Source organism: Scyliorhinus torazame, chromosome 9 (genome assembly GCF_047496885.1).
Source record: "Scyliorhinus torazame isolate Kashiwa2021f chromosome 9, sScyTor2.1, whole genome shotgun sequence".
Classification (NCBI taxonomy): Eukaryota; Metazoa; Chordata; class Chondrichthyes; order Carcharhiniformes; family Scyliorhinidae; genus Scyliorhinus; species Scyliorhinus torazame.
Window position 1 is genome coordinate 252,749,981 of NC_092715.1, and position 17,528 is coordinate 252,767,508.

The window sequence follows — 17,528 nt, forward strand, 5'->3', positions numbered from 1 at the left end:
TCCCTATCTCGGCAGCCTACGATGCTTTACTCCAATGTTGTCCTCTTGTGCATTCCCAATTTCCTTCCCCCCACCCCCCCCCCTTTCCTCCCTCAAATTGATGGTGGTTACTCCAGCAATCAAGGTCATGAAGTCTAGAATTCCCTCCCTAATCTCTCAACCTCTCTCCTCCTTTAAGTTGTTCCTTAAAACCTATCTCTTTGAGAAAGCTTTTTCCTGTCCTTCAGTGTCCTGTCTTTCTGGTCAAGGGCTTTAACTGTGTATAGGCCGATTCAGAAAATATTATGGAATGACAGCTGCAGAATGTAGTCTGTAGTTCACAAGGGGAAAGCAGAATTCTCACTTGAGTGTATTAAGAAAAAAATACAGCTACATGCATTTAAATCGAGGTAAATTCTTGGGGGATCTGCCGCAACGGCCATGAATACCCATTGTAAATAATCCCCTCCCTCGAATTAAACTTTTCCATGAATGTTTAAAAAGCCAGTGGAATAAATCATCTCCATTCCATAACCTTTGTGCAGACCTTGGGCGGGATTCTCTGAGCCCCGCGGCGGGCCTGAGAATCGCCGCACCCGCGCCACGCCGCCCCGGCGCCGACACGCGATTCTCCGAGGAGCGGAGAATCGCCGCCATTTGCGGCGGTGCGTTTGGCGCGGCTCCGGTTGCGGGCCGTTGTCCGCGGCCGGGCCGCCGATTCTCCGGCCTTGATGGCCCGAGCGGCCGCACGGAAACGGGAGAGTCCCGCCGGCGCCGCCCACACCTGCTCGCAGCCGGCAGGAACTCTGCGCGCAGGGTCGGGGGGCGGCCTGTGGGGGCTCCTTCACGGGGGGGGGGGGGCCTCTGATGGGGTCTGGCCCGTGATCGGGGCCCACCAATCGGCGGGCCGGCCTCTCCAGCCCCGGCCCTATTTTGTTACGCGACCGGCCCCTGAACCCCCACGCCATGTTGCATCGGGGGTGGCACGTTGAGGAAGTCCCGTGGCGCCACTGCGCATGCGCGGGTTGGCACGGTGCCCAGTTGTTGCCGGGAAGGAGGCTGGAGCGGCGTGAACCGCTCCAGCGCTGTGCTGGCCACCTGTGGGGGCCAGAATCGGTAGTGCCCGCACCCATTTCGTGCCGTCGTGAAACGCGACAGCGTTCACGACAGCGCGGACACTCTGCCTCCATTTCGGAGAATCCCGCCACTTGTTCTTGTATTTCCCGCTACAATAAGATTGGGACCCAGTGAATCTGTTTTTTCCCGTGACCATCAGCTGAGAGAGAGAGAGCCTAAAAGATATTTATCTTCAAATGTGCCATTAGTTACTTTTGTCCTTAGCATCAGTGATAAACGTGCAAGGAAGATGCTAAGGCATTGAAAATTCAAGGGTATCAAGTACTATTAATTTTAATCTTGGAGGGAAATACGACTGACCTTCTCTCTGCTCTGCACATATTCAATTACCTCTGTTAAGTCAGTAATTATTCTAACCAGGAGCCATTCTCATCGTTGAACTCAAGCTAATGATTCAAGCGTTTTCCCAAGTTGAATGTATATTTTTTTTAATTTGATGAACTTCAGATTGTGCATCAGCAGATATTTTGTCCCTTTTCTCATATTTCTGCTGACCTGGACATATATATTTTTTGAGGGATCGAAACTTCATTTAAGCCTCGCGCGTGCAGATGATTTCAATCAGGAGGCACCAGTGGCGAAAGTTATTCACTCCTGAGAATCAATAGTGAATCAATGGGAGGGCAATGTAAAATGTTGCCCTGTGCATCATTCACTGACTCATGCCTCCGGAATTCCAGTCCATTGTTCATGCAAACTATTCAGCACAGACGGTGGCACAGTTGAGGGAGCTCTTGCCCTTGCTTGGGTTTAACGAATGACAACTGAAGAAGCCCATGATGGATGATCATGGACCTCACTCAGGTCCACATCCACAATCCCATCCGGAGGTTACCCGTCCTTCCCCTTGTGACAGATCAACTCTCTTGTTGTTCTGAGGAGCCTCCTTGCTCTGTTTGACTCCAGTTTCCTCTCTCCCCAAAGTTCGGCATGGAATAGCAGGTCAACTTGTAGACAGCTAACTGGGTTCTGAAATTCCTGAACAGCATCTCTCCATTTAACGCATTCACCATTTTGCCCATTTACTCTTTAAAGATTCATCGGCAAAAGACTATTAGGGCGGCGCGACAGCACAGTGGCTAGCACTGCTGCCTCACAGCTCCAGGGGCCCGGGTTCAATCCCGGCCTCGGGTGACTTCCTGTGCAGAGTTTGCACTTCCTCCCCGTGTCTGCGTGGGTTTCCTCCGGGTGCTCCGGTTTCCTCCCACCGTCCAAAGATGTGCAGGATAGGTGGATGGCCATAATTGCCCCTTAGTGTCCAGAATGTTAGGTGGGGTTACTGGGTTACGGTGATGGGGTGGAGGCGTGGACCTAAGTAGGTTGCTCTTTCCGGGGGCCAGTGTAGACTCGATGGGCCAAATAGCCTTGTCTGCACTTTAAATTCTATGATTCTACATTTAGTTTTAAATGCAGCTGTATATTTCAACAAGGATTTACTGGCTCAAAGGTAACTTAATCAATTCTGTCACAATTGATAAATATGTAAACAATTAAGTAACCAATTAAGTATGGTGTAAAACTTGCATTGCAAAATAAAATGGGTAAGTCAGTTAGGTCAAATGCTACGATATCAGTAGAGAATGTCAGGTGCGTTGAACTTCATTGTCTGTTTTCTTCAATCGGGGTCCACTGTGTTCCAAATATAGAGAGTTAACCTTAGCCAGTTTTCTCCTTACTGGTTCACTCTGACCACAGGCACAGGGTACTGAGGCCAATTGTAATCTTCCTTTGATTACCCTGCTCAGCACAGATCAGAACTAAGCCGGGGGATGTTTACTTGATCATTGGAAAAGCTTCATATTATGGGATAACACAGAGTGATACCAAGGCCTGGGTCTTTATAGGTTGCAGGATGCCAACAAAGGCTAAAGAACCCAGCAAGGCCTGAGAGACAGAGGGCGGGTTTCTCCGATTACCGACACTGGAATTGCCTTTGCCGATTGGCCAGGGAATCTGTTTTTACACCGAAATCGGGGGCGGCGCCATTTTTCGGATGCTACACCCCCTCAAAAACGGCGTACTCGGGCAATACGTGGCACGTCATTGGAATGGCCTTAGGACGTCACGTGAGGCTCTCCTCCAATGCTCCGCCCCCGATGGGCCGACTTCCTGACGGTGTGGGGCACACGTCCTCTCAACTTTCGTGAATCTGGTGTGGCGGCTGCGGACTGTATCCAGCGCCGCCACAGTCGGGGGGGAGGGGGGGGGGAGCCGTTCCGCTGGCAGGGTGGACTTCGGTGGGGGCTGGGGGGACTGGTGGGGGGGGTAGTCCAGGGTGGCGAGGGGTGCACTATCTGGCTGGCCGGATCCGCACGCGGCCACGCCATGTTATACGGCGTGGCTGCCACAGGCCACCGCCGTGCGCATGCGCAGCCACGGACCCGCCCATTCTGCGTCAGTATCGGCAGGTACAGCCGGGGGGGGTATATGTGGCGCGGCTACTAGCCCTCCACTGGGTGGAGCATTGGTGCGGGGGCGATGCTGACTTTTTTTTCGTAAGACCACACGCTTCCTCCAGACATAGCCGCAAAATCGGAGAATCCAGCCCAGAGTTCCTGCCAGTCTTAGTGGCAGGATCCTATTTACTTTTTTTAGTTCCACTTCCTGCCTGAGAGCTAGCTGAACGGAACATAAAACAGCAACAGCATGAACCCACAGATGCGGATGTGCCGCACAAATGGAGGGTCAAAAATGCCCAAAAATTGGAAGGGAGGTGGAGGGGGGTGTACAAGTGGATGTGATCAGGAAGTTTTGAAGAGGGAGGGTAGTTCACAGTTCTTGTGAGGATATAGGCTGCTGGGTACTGTATCATAATAGAATGTGTTAGACTGAATCACATTAAGGATTAACTGTAACAGTCTGCTATATCATTGAAGGACGTGACATACACTCAGGTGATCTGGACTCGTGGAGAGTAAGCATGGTCAGAAGCTAATGTATGGTGTTCTTATAAACATTACAATGAATTTAGTATTTTACAGCCAGCAGTCTTTGAATTCATTGAAACTACTCCAACTCAACAACACAATGATATGTGATGAAAGTGATTGATAAAAAAGATGGTATGAGGAAAATCTCTACTTGGACGAGAAAGCTTTGAGACAATTGCAGGCTCAAATCAGGTTGGCCAAAGTGGCACAGGGGATGTGTTCAATTTCATACCACATTGGCTCGCGCAGTGAAGCCAGACTGTGAATAGGTCAGGACACTTGTGTATGCAGTGGGCGACTTTGGAGATGACTTCCTAGTTACCCTGGGGATAGCTGAAAGTAAAAGCACATAGGCAGAGGTTCTTTATGTCTTGAAAATAGATTTGAACCACCACAAAAATACCATTGTGGAACAAACATAGTTCAATAAACATACCCAGAGACATGGGCAAAGTAGCAACATGTTTATTAATGATTGGTATTGATTAGCAGAAGACTAAGTATGCTAATCTGAAATGGAGCTATTTCACGATAGAATGGGTGTTAGATGAGTGGATGATGCATAATCCAATAACTTGCAGATAATTGACTTGACCCTGGCAAAATGGGTTCAATTAAGTGGACAAGTTGAGATCAGGAGGGAAAACCAATGAGTAGTCAGAGGAGAGAGGGACTCACCTGAATCCCAAATTAAAGATATAGTTAAATTCATCAACATACAAAAAGGGTAATTAGAGAGACACCTGCAGCAAAAAAGACAACCAATGGCGGAAACCCATACAAGCGGTTGCTGGCACGGCAGATGAAGACATGGGTGTGAGAATTGTCCCACCAAAGATGTGTACTGCCATTGGTGTAAAAGGATGGGACATTTTCAGTCAATGTGTTGCAGGAGAAAAAGATGGGCAGAACATTCAGAAAGGGTGGCATGGTGGCACAGTGGCACACAGGGTTTGATTCTGACCTTGGGTAACTGTGTGAAATTGCACATTCTCCCTGTGTCTGTGTGGGTTGACTCTGGGAGCTCCAGTTTCCTTCCACAGTCCAAAGATGTGCGAGTTGGTTGGATTAGACATGCTAAATTGCCCCTTACTGTCCAAATGGTTTGGTGCTCTTTCAGAGCGTAGATGCAGACTGGATGGCCCGAATGTCATCTTTCTGCATTGTAGTGATTCTGTGATTCTATGAATGGGAAGGTTTCAAAGAAAAACAGAGGCCATGAAGTATAAGGAGTCAGAAAACATTAAGATACTCTTCTGAGGGAAGATTAAAGAATTAAGAAAAAATTATTGGAGTGCAGCAGTCCTGGTCGAAGACAGGAAACACTTTAAACTAGATATTGGAGCAGCAGTTTCAGTTCTTTCAGATACTATACTGAACCAAGGTGAAACAAGTGAGTCCGTCAACCATCCTATAAACCAGGACCAGGACGGACAGCTCAGAAGATTCATGGAGAATTAACAACTATAGCACAGCGAGAAAGAAATCATTGAAGTGCTGTAGCAATAGTATAATATAATCTTTATTCATGTCATAAGTAGGCTTACATTAACATTACAATGAAGTTACTGTGAAAATCTCCCAGTCGCCACATTCTGGCACCTGTTCGGGTACACAGAGGGAGAATTCAGAATGTCCGTGTGCTCCGGTTTCCACATCCCGAAAGACATGCTGTTAGGTCATTTGGAAATTCTGAACTCTCCCTCCATGTACCCGAACAGGCGCCGGAATATGGTGACTTGGGGCTTTTCACAGTAACTTCATTGCAGTGTTAATGTAAGCCTACTTGTGACAATAAAAAATATTATTATTATGTCCAATTCACCTAACAAGCACGTCTTTTGGGATTTGTGGGATGAAATCGGAGCACCCGGAGGAAACCCACGCAGACACAGGGAGAACGTGCAGACTCCGCACAGACAGTGACTCAAGCCGGGAATCGAACCTGGGGCCCTGGCATTGTGAAGCCACAGTATTAACCATTGTGCTACCGTGCCACCCAAAAACAGACATGGGTTCATGCAGGATTTGAACCTCTCGCAAGCTCTCCATTATAACACCCAAAGCAAGAATGGTACCCGTAGACCAACGAGCGACTGGCAACTAATTCGAGTTATTCACTCTTAAGTAAAAAGGCATGCATGGAATTGAATCTGTTTTGCAGAATGGAAGTGATGTAGAATGGGTGAAGCTCAATCAAGGGACTTGGGACTGATGGTTGATTGTCGGCCGTGCCGTTGGAGAATCCGCCATGGGGCGTTGCCGTGGGAGATCCCAGAAGATCCCACTGACAGGAAGGGCTGGACAAAACATTATCTCACACTATTTCAAACCTGCAGCAAGTGGGGCCAGGAGATGCTGAATTATTCCTGACGTCAAAGCATTGACGATCTTACAACTTACACAGAACTTTAATTGGGTCGAGGAAGTTCTCCAACATCAGAAGATAAAGATAGAACGCGCATTCCTATAACCCGTTTTGACGGCCTCAAGTTGGCACAAACTTCTTTGGAAACAGTGAAGTAAATCTAAGTTCATTGGAGAGAGTGCAGAAGGAATCTGCAAGAATGGTTCCAGAGGTAAACAACTGTCACAATGAGGACAGACTCGGGAGGTTGCATCTGTATTCCTTGGAGAGAGGAAGGCAGAGAGGAGACTTGACAGAGGTGTTCAAGATTCTGAGGGGAATGGACAGATTAAATCGTGACAAACTGTTCCCTCTCAAGGGTGCATCAAGATCTCGAGGGCATGGATTCAGCATCGTGGACAAAAGGAGTAGAAGCGATGTGAGGAAAACAAATTTCATCAGAGGGTTGTTGGAGTCTGGAATGAACTTCCTGACCGGGTGGTGGTGATAGGTTCGATCGAGGTATTCAAAAGGGAAAGGAAAGAATTTGCAAGGTTATGGGGACCAGTCAGGGGAGTGGGACTAGGTAGATTAGATTAGATTAGATTAGATTTGTTTATTGTCACGTGTACCGAGGTACAGTGAAAAGTATTTTTCTGCGAGCAGCTCAACAGATCATTAAATACACGGGGAAAAAAGGGAATAAAAGAAAATACATAATAGGGCAACACAACATATACAATGTAACTACATAAGCACTGGCATTGGATGAGCCCGTAACAGCCTCCCCGAACAGGAGCTGGAATGTGGCGTCTAGGGGCTTTTCACAGTAACTTCATTTGAAGCCGACTTGTGACAATAAGCGATTTTCATTTCATTTTCATTTTCATGAAGCATACAGGGTGTAGTGTTAATGAAGTCAGTCCATAAGACGGTCATTTAGGAGTCTGGTGACAGTGGGGAAGAAGCTGTTTTTGAGTCTGTTCGTGCGTGTTCTCAGACTTCTGTATCTCCTGCCCGATGGAAGAAGTTGGAAGAGTGAGTAAGCCGGGTGGGAGGAATCTTTGATTATGCTCCCCATTTTCGCCAGGCAGCCGGAGGTGTAGATGGAGTCAATGGATGGGAGGCAGGTTCGTGTGATGGACTGGGCGGTGTTCACGACTCTCTGAAGTTTCTTGCGGTCTTGGGCCGAGCAGTTGCCATACCAGGCTGTGATGCAGCCCGATAAGATGCTTTCTATGGTGCATCTGTAAAAGTTGGTAAGGGTTAATGTGGACATGCCGAATTTCCTTAGTTTCCTGAGGAAGTATAGGAGCTGTTGTGCTTTCTTGGTGGTAGCGTCGACATGGGTGGATCAGGACAGATTTTTGGAGTTTTGCACCCCAACAATTTGAAACTGCTAACCATCTCCACCTCGGCCCCGTTGATGCTGACAGGGGTGTGTACAGTACTTTGCTTCCTGAAGTCAATTACCAGCACTTTAGTTTTGCTGCCATTGAGGGATAGATTGTTGTCGCTACACCACTCCACTAGGTTCTCTATCTCCCGCCTGTATTCTGACTCGTCGTTATTCGAGATCCGGCCCACTATGGTCGTATCGTCAGCAAACTTGTAGATGGAGTTGGGACCAAGTTTTGCCACGCAGTCGTGTGTGTACAGGGAGTAGAGTAGGGGGCTAAGTACGCAGCCTTGCGGGGCCCCGGTGTTGAGGACTATTGTGGAGGGGGTGTTATTGTTTATTCTTACAGATTGTGGTCTGTTGGTCAGAAAATCGAGGATCCAGTTGCAGAGTGGGGAGCTAAGTCCTAGGTTTTGGAGCTTTGATGTGAGCTTGGCTGGGATTATGGTGTTGAAGGCGGAGCTGTAATCAATAAATAGGAGTCTGATGTAGGAGTCCTTGTTTTCGAGGTGCTCTAGGGATGAGTGTAGAGCCAGGGAAATGGCAGCTGATGTGGACCGGTTGCAGTGGTATGCGAATTGCAGTAGATCAAGGTGTTCTGGGCGTATGGAGGTGATGCACTTCATGATCAACCTCTCGAAGCACTTCATTACGACTGAAGTCAGGGCCACTGGACGGTAGTCATTGTGGCAAGTTGCCTGGTTCTTCTTTGGTAACGGTATGATGGTGGTCTTCTTGAAGCAGGTGGGGACCTCGGAGTGGAGTAGGGACAGGTTAAAGATGTCCGCGAATACCTCTGCCAGCTGGTCCGCGCAGGCTCTGAGTGCATGACTAGGGATCCCGTCCGGGCCCGTCGCCTTCCGAGGGTTCATTTTCAAGAAGGCCAATCTGACTTCGGAAGCTGTGATGGTGGGTATGGGTGAATTATGGGCTGCTGGGGCACTCGCCAGCGGATTGTTGGCGACCTGCTCGAACCAAGCATAGAATGCATTGAGTTCATGAGGGAGGGGTGCGCTGCTGCCAGAGATACTGTTCAACTTCGCTTTGTAGCCCGTTATGTTGTTTAGTCCTTGCCACAACCGCCGAGAGTCTGTCTGTGACTCTAGCTTTGTTTGATATTCTCTCTTGGCATCTCGGATGGCTTTGTGGAGGTCGTACCTGGATTTCTTGTATAGGTCAGGATCGCATGTCTTGAACACCTCAGATCTGTCCTTCAGTAGAAGTGCTCTAACACGCAGCCAGTGCATATTTGATGGGCTGAATAGCCTCCTTCGGCACTATAAAGATTCTGCGATTTTGTAGTCAATTTACACACAGCAAGCTTCCATGAACAGCAATAAATGATAACCCGATAATCTTTTTGGGGGGAAATGTTGGCTGGGAGCTGAATGTGACCCAGGAGAGAACACCCTTGCACTTCTTCCAAATATTGGACGGGATTCTCCTGCCCGCCAGTCGCGTTTTCTGGCGATGCGCACCCCCGTCGGGAGCGGGTTTCTCCTCTCCCGCAGCCGGTCAATGGGGTTTCACATTGTGGCCATGCACGCTGTCAGGAAACCCAGGGGCGTGGGTGCGCTGCCAGCGGACCGGAGGATCCCGCTGACGGCGAATTCCGCTGCCTGACTGTTACAGAAGGACAGTCCAAGGAAGGAAGACTGAACTTCCAACTTGTACATGAGTTAGAGAACTATCCAGAAGTTTCAACCTTGCTAGTCTGAGATTCAGGGGTGCAATTTAAGGCCCAAAAAACAGTCCCATTTTGGGCACGTATAACGGGGAGAATGAGCCCGTTAGCAAATGTGACTTTGTTTTGGCCTCGGTGAGGAACGTCCCATCAAGTCCACACTTGCCTCACTTCAGCACTGACCGGTTCAACTCCTCAGTGCAGCAAGAGATTGAAATGCCATGTTTAAATGCCACGCTGATCTCTCGACCATCCTCGGGCACCCACCGCAGCCTTCACACACCCCCAAAGCCCCAACTGACCTCTTAGGGGGTCCTCGAGCCCTCCTTCAACGCATCTCTTAAGGGCGGGGCATCTCCGGGCCCCATCCATGGCACAGGAAACCTGATACCCGGGCAGTTTGGCAGTGCCAGACTTGCACCCTGGCAATGCCCATCTGTGCCAGCCTGGCAGTGCCAACCAGGCACCCTGGCAGAGCCAGTGTGGCACTGACCAAGTGCCAGACTGGCAGTGTCAAGGCTGGCAGTGTCAATGTGCCCAGGTGCCTGCGGGAGTGCCAGGTGCCTGGAATCCGACCACCTGGGGTCTCCAATGGCCTGGGAGTCCCCCCAGGAGTTTCTGTGCCTGGTTCACATTTGTGTGGACCAGTGTTAAACTGCGCCATGGCAAAGTCTCCGAGGCTTGGGCGTTCGTTCCCGGGCCCAGGGAGAATCGGATGGCGAAATATTTAAAAGAGCCAAAGGCACACTTAAATATGTTAATCTGGATCTCGCCCAGTGAGGGTCAGGTCCAGATTGTGACGCCTCGCGAGGTCTCGTTGGATCTCGTGAGGTGTTCCGTGCATCACAAATCTTGCGAGAGGCCTCTCATCGAGTCAAAGAATCATAGAATCATAGAATTTACAGTGCAGAAGGAGTCTGCACCGGCCCTTGGAAAGAGCGCCCTCCACCCTATCCCCATAACCCACCTAACCTTTTGGACACTAAGGGCAATTTCTCATGGCCAATCCACCTAACATGCACATCTTTGGACTGTGGGAGGAAACCGGAGCACCCGGAGGAAACCCACGCACACACGGGGAGAACGTGGAAAACCCACACAAATAGTCACCCGAGGGTGGAATGGAACCCGGGTCGCTGACGCTGAGGGAGCAGTGCTAACCACGGTGCCACTGCACCACCCCTCTCGTGAGATTTAATGTCCTCACTGCGTCACTGCGTTGGGCGCAATGAAGCCGTTTGATCACGTCTTCATTGTTTTAAATTTGAAACATTAGAAATGTGCATAGCTTTCCTATCTTAATAGCGAAGTAAAATATTGCAGAGCCTGAGAATATCAAAATGCAGGAAATGTTCATCAGATTAGATCAAGCTTGTGGAGGGAGAACTAAGTGGACAACCTTGATTTTAACACCCTCCCCTGACTATAAACCCTCTCCTTATCCATCACAACTTGAACCTAACTCTATTTCCGGAGGTTTATATTTTTTACAAACTCAAACAAGGCTCCAACAAAAGACCTTTGCATTTCTTTTGCCATTGCAACTTGCTAAATCAAGCGTTTACATTGGGCAATTGCCCTGTGCGAAAATAGTCATCTGATCATGATTTTCGCTTCAATGGAGCGACATTCACAGGAAGACAGCTTGCTCCATTGAGGATGGTGTTGATTGGTCAGTGGTTAGAAATGTCTCGAAGGTATCTGTGTAATGGCCTGTGGCGAATGCCTGAGCAGGTATCCCACAAATGGACCTCTCAATGGGTTCTCTGTGTGCTGAGGTTCAGGCTTATACCATGCAAGGCCTCATCAACACCCTTCAGTAAACAGAGCAACTTCGAATCAGGAACTCTGGGATAAGGCAGAAGATGCGATAACTCATTAGCGACGCAGCAGTAAGTGGTTACATATAGCATGAAGCAGATTGTTTTCTAATGCAGTAACACAGCGAGGGGCTTGGATGATGTGATTCGATTTTGCCACCAATTTTGTTTCAAAACTGCTGCCAAGGAGCGCCTAATGTTGGACATTGTGCAGGCTGAAATATCATCAGGGTGAAGGTCAAATCTTCAGCCCTATCTCAACCTTTGTAAATTTGCCAGCGATCCCACTCCCCTCCGCAGCCACTTCCGCAGGCTGAACCAGAATGTTCACATCATCATCATCCTATTCGGACCTAAGCTCAGCGTCCAACCCTGTTTTCCCTCTCTCCAAAAGACTAATTATCTCAGCATGTGTCATGTCGCTTGCCTCCGCTCCTACCTCACCCAGCTCACCTGCAGCTGGATCCCACATCCCGCCCGTTTGCCATCTCCAGACTTGACTAACCTGACGCCTTCCCGGTCAGCTTCCCATTTTGAACCCTCAGTAAACTTCAGCTCAGTCAGAATTCTGCTGTTGGTACTTAAAGGGGCAAAAGGAACTCTGCTAGTCAAGGATATACGTTTACAAGTTAATGCAATGTTCCGAGCCAGGCGGCTGGCTGTGAACCTAGCCGCCTGCCTCTGAAATAACTGAGTGAAATCCTACTCTTGCAATCTACACTATTGAATTCTTCCTGATTACCATGACCCCACAGGAACAAGGGCAGCAGTGTGGTACAGTGGTTAGCGCTGCTACCTCACAGCACCAGGAGCCTAGGCTTGATGTCAGCCTTGGGTGACTGGGTGGAGGTTGCACGTTCTCCCCGTGTCTGCGTGGGTTTGCTCCGGGTGCTCCGGTTCCTCCCATAGTCCAAGGATGTGCAGGTTGGGTGGATTGGCCATGCTAAAATTCCCCTTGGAGTCCAAAGCTGAGTTGGTTGGGTAGGGTTATGGGGATAGGGCGGGGGAGTGTGTCTAGGAACGATGGACTGAATAGCCTCCTTCTGCACTGTAGGAATCCTATGTTTAATGTTTTATTCTATGTTCTAACCAGAAGCAACTCCGAAACACCTACGGACAGTTTTGACAATATAAGCTATTGATTCATGGAATATTTGTTTGGCTCTGTCTCTTATCCCAATAACTTTTAAACCTTTTGTAGAATATATTAAGTTTAAGCGATAACAACCTCTCATTCAGTTCAAAGGAACAATGTTTGCAAGTTCTAAATGCCATCATTTCACTGTAAACAAATGGAAAAACACAAAATATTCTTCAAATATTTTTCTTCCTGGCATTATTTTCATACAGATTTTCTCTCAATCATAAATTAATTCCCCTCTGGGCACTGGGGTATTGTTCTTGTTGCCACAAAGGTTGCAGTGAATGGAGGGCCTATCCTTCCCCCCCCCTGTTCTGGGATCGGGTGGTCTATATTGCAGGGTTTTTCAAAGAGCAGGTTGCGTCTCGCAGGTCGGTCACAGTGGGTGTCGTGAGGGTCGCGGAGAGATCGTTTGCGCTCTTCCTGTGATCTTCTCGATCACAGGAGAAGCGCCCAACAAACGCCACTGCCATTTTTATTGAACAACGGCTAAATGGGAAGGAAATGGGACTGTGTTCAGCCTTCTAGCCATAAACGGCAGCAGTGAGCAGGCCACATGCCCTTCACGTACACTTGACATTGAGCGCACTGTATGTATGTGCTACTCGCACCAAATCAGGGAGGAGAGCTTCTTCCATTTTCTATCTGCTGACAAGCAATGCAAAAAGACTGTAAAGGTGAATCATTTTCTTGCAAGAAAGAGACAGCCAGGGACATAAATAGGCAGAGGACCTACTGGCTAGGATCTCACACCTGAATCTGCTGGAGAGAGCTGCTCAGGAGAGTGCAGGACAGGAAAGAGCAGTGCTTGTGTTAGCTCTGTACAGACCTCCAGAGACTCTGATTAACAGCCTACAAAGAAGAAACTTAACTCGGGAACAATGCAGTATAAAGATGATTTCTTGAGGTATGGTTTTGTCAGTTGTGCCAATCCAAATAAGAATACAAGCCCCATGTGTGTTACATGTTGTAGTGATCTGCATATCTGTATGTATATAAGGAGTTAATGTATAGACATAACAGCTACGTAATCACTAGATGGCAGCACTAGAGATGGGTACAAAAAGACAGACTAAAGCCGAGTTCTCGCCTCTTTGTGTGGATAGTGCCGAGTGCCCAGAAGTAGAGAGAGATAGCTCACAGTGCAGGTGTTGTTAATCATAGCTGATTCATATTCAATCTTGTTTATTTAATATCTAGTTTACGTGTCGGAGAGGGAACAAACTCACAGTTTATTTGTTAACGTTATTAAATAAATTATTTGCTTTAATTGGAAGATTTTGGGTGGGATTCTCCGCCCTGACGCACCACATTTCTGCCCCGACTGGCTGGTGGGATGCTCCGTTTCGCCGGCTGGTCAATGGAGCTTCCCATTGTGGGGCAGCCCCACGCCGTCGGGAAACCCCCAGGCGCCGGCATAACGGAGAATCAGGCCAGCGAAGAATCACGGCCTTTGAGTGTTAATGAACATCGAATACAGGATCATCTTGGTAGGAAACAAATAAGTAACATATATTACACAAGGCAATATAACATATGTAGGTACGTATTGGCAAATTAAAGGAGAAATTTCAGATGTTGAAAGTTAAGTTGTGGGTGAAAAATTTATTTTGAAGCTGAGACCCCAGGGCCAGTTATTAACTGACATCTGACTCCAAATGAAAAGACTTTGCTGCTGTTCCTGACCTATGACAGCACATTAAAAACACACCAAAATCCCATGAGGCTGTCAGCATTCCGGTGTAGCATCTCTCAGGAGCATCCAGTGCTGAGTAAAACAAGCATTTTGTTGCTGTTGCCCTTCATGACGACCTACATGTGCGAGGTTAGATTTTCCATTCTCACAAAGGTGAAGAAGGCACAAAGGAACTGGCTGCACTCTGCACCCTGATATGTTGCATTGTTACCCTCTCCTCCTGTGAAGCTGATTAGAGTGAGATCATGAGGACCAAGCAGGCTCCCATTTTGCATTAAAGATAAGCGAACGTGGCGTGGGTTGCGAAAGTCGGCCAACGTAGGTCACGAAGGTCAGACGAATAGCAAACGTGGGTTCCGGAAAAAGTTTGAAAAACACTGCTATACGCTGTAGTCAAATCTTCAAGATAAGGATGAATATATAGAAGGGTGAGAGAAGAGGAGCTGGCTGTTCATTCCAGTGCTAAATCGCACTCAGTAGACTAACAAAGGGTGGAATTTTCCCATTCGGAGATTAGGTGTGAAGGTGAGTAGCTCCGGTGGCCTGTCCCACTGACCAGAACGGAGGGATCGCACGCCAGATTCTGCACTTGAAACTTTATTAGTCATGCACCAGCAACTTCCCCCCGACTCATCTGGCAGGCAGCAGATTCATCCGTCCACCCTCAGCTGACGGGTTTGAAGGTCCCAGCGCCACATTTAAACCCCAGTCCAGCACACTCATACCACTATCTCCAACTCACCACGCTTCACCAGACCTTGCAGAATGTCAGCAACCCAGAGGGAAAAGACTCAGAACATAAGAACATAAGAACTAGGAGCAGGAGTAGGCCATCTGGCCCCTCGAGCCTGCTCCACCATTCAATGAGATCATGGCTGATCTTTTGTGGACTCAGCTCCACTTTCCGGCCCGAACACCATAACCCTTAATCCTTCAAAAAACTATCAATCTTTATCTTAAAAACATTTAATGAAGGAGCCTCTACTGCTTCACTGGGCAAGGAATTCCATAGATACACAACCCTTTGGGTGAAGAGGTTCCTCCTAAACTCAGTCATAAATTTACTTCCCCTTATTTTGAGGCTATGCCCCCTAGTTCTGCTTTCACCCGCCAGTGGAAACAACCTGCCCGCATCTATCCTATCTATTCCCTTCATAATTTTATATGTTTCTATAAGATCCCCCCTCATCCTTTTAAATTCCAACGAGTACAGTCCCAGTCTACTCAACCTCTCCTCATAATCCAACCCTTTCAGCTCTGGGATTAACCTCGTGAATCTCCTCTGCACACCCTCCAGTGCCAGTACGTCCTTTCTCAAGTAAGGAGACCAACAAGAAATCTGTTCCCTTATTAACCCCCCCCCCTCCCCCCAAGCCCATCACTTGCGAGGCATCCATGTCCCATTTGAACTTCCACCCACTGCCGCTGGAGATTTCATCCATCCCCTTCCAGTAAAAAGTGTGGTATTCCTTTGAACCCCTCGTTAGTGAGATTCTCATGCAGTCTTGTCGGGGTCCAGCCTCACTCCCCTCGGTTTTCCCTCTGACTCCTGTTGTTCGCCTTCTTCGTCCACCTTCTTGCCCCTCTGCCTGCCATTGTGAGCCATCGCCCCACCCATCTGCTTCCTTTGACATCCCCCCTCTGACCACCCTAATTTCACCTCCTATTCCATGCCCCGGTCAAATGTTGGTCTTTTGTTATGGTGGCTGTATGAGTCACGCAGCACAGTGCTCTCCAGATAGACACTGGTGTGCGGTGCCAAGGTCAAGGAGGCCCCCTGGACTCCCCAATCCCAGTACAATAATGATCTGACTCAAGAGGGCCCCTGGGTCTAGCATCACGGTGCTGTCCATGGAGACTAGCTTGGCGCGGAGGTGGAGAGCAGGGACCATTCTACCCTGGCAGAGTGGTGTACTGCACGTCAGGAGCAGTGCAGTACCATGGCCGAAAGCCTTCTAGCACTCACCCCGAAGCCTCTTACCAACTGAGGGCCACCTTGTATGCGCCACTTTTTAGCAAACAGGTTTGACGTGATTTCCCAATGGCGTGACGCAAGTTTGGAAGGCCCGGCGGGACACCGTGGTGGCGGGGGCGAGGTAGTGGGGAGCAGCTGTTGTATGGCGCATTCATGACATGCAAATGAATTCAAATCGTATTTGCCCAACCTGCCAGCGGGGTGACCGACCTGCCTATGAACCCGTTGTTGGGAGAATTGCAACGTGATTTTATGTCGGCAGGTTTCTCACATGTTGGCTCCTGCCAGGCTCTACTCACTCGCCCGCCACCAAACCCACCGGGGGTGCATTGAGAGAATCCCACCCAAAGTCCTTAAGGCAGCATCACCAGGCACTTCTAGTGAGAAGACAATTAAAAAAAAAAAATCGGAATTTGTGTCAAATCATTTTCAAATTTTTTAAGAAGAAAGTCCTGATTGAACTTAAGGCAGCATCTAAAGAAAACTGGCCCCACTTGAAAAATAAAACACTTCAAGCAAGTTCTGAACTGCTGCATTTGTGTTCCCTCAACAGTTACACTCTTATGATTCTTTTCTTAAACTGGGGATCAGCTGTTCGATATTGCACAACCGCAAAGGCCCGATGTGAGATTGTGCTGTTGATGCAGTTTCTCAGATGGAACTTCCATACAGCAGCTGTCTGAGCAGCTTGCAGCCAAACCAACAGTGACCCATTTCCCTGCCCTTCCTGCCACTAACAGCGCCGTTTGAGTGCAAGACGGCCATCCCGACCATGTTTATATATTATATATTATGCTATAAATAATTCTTTAAGCCTTGGAATTAAATGGAACACAACGTGAGCACAACACAAGTGCGAAACCGAGGCATTACCTGCGGGGCGGATTGGAATGATACTGAATCTCACATGGTTTTCTTCCTGCGTCGGAGCAGATATGAAGGCGGCTGAGAAAGCATGGGGTCCAAAGGCCATCAGCTACACCAGAATCCTATTAGGACTAGCGGCAGAAGCAATTAATCTTCATATCGGGGACGAGACACGCACGTGCTGCAGTCAATAGCGGTTTGATCTAGCGTGGACTGTCGACTGAACGTCACTTGGAGGGATATCAGATGTGACAGCTGTGATCAGGCTGCGGTGCTGGGGATGTGCACCAGCAGAAATTGATCTGGGCTTCTCGATTGATTTGCAGATGGCCCGGCTTGTGAAACTACGAGTAGCGGTGCGTAATCTAGCCGAAAACATGGAGGAGCTTTTGTTTCTTCATCGCCTTCCTCACTGTTAAACGACTGACAAAACCAAAACGTGGCAATTAATATTTTCTGTATCCTCAATGCCTCACCAACCTTAAACACCGGGAATGTGCACTTAAGATTGCAATTGGTAAGGACTGATACGGATTACAAATTAATTTAATCC

At 48.4% G+C, this 17,528-nt stretch overlaps 1 protein-coding gene across 3 annotated transcripts in view; it reads left to right on the top strand.

The window, feature by feature from the left end:
• The window catches only part of lingo2 (leucine rich repeat and Ig domain containing 2), an 840,266-nt gene that overhangs the window by 172,464 nt on the left and 650,274 nt on the right, over positions 1-17,528 (top strand). The window lies entirely within an intron of this gene.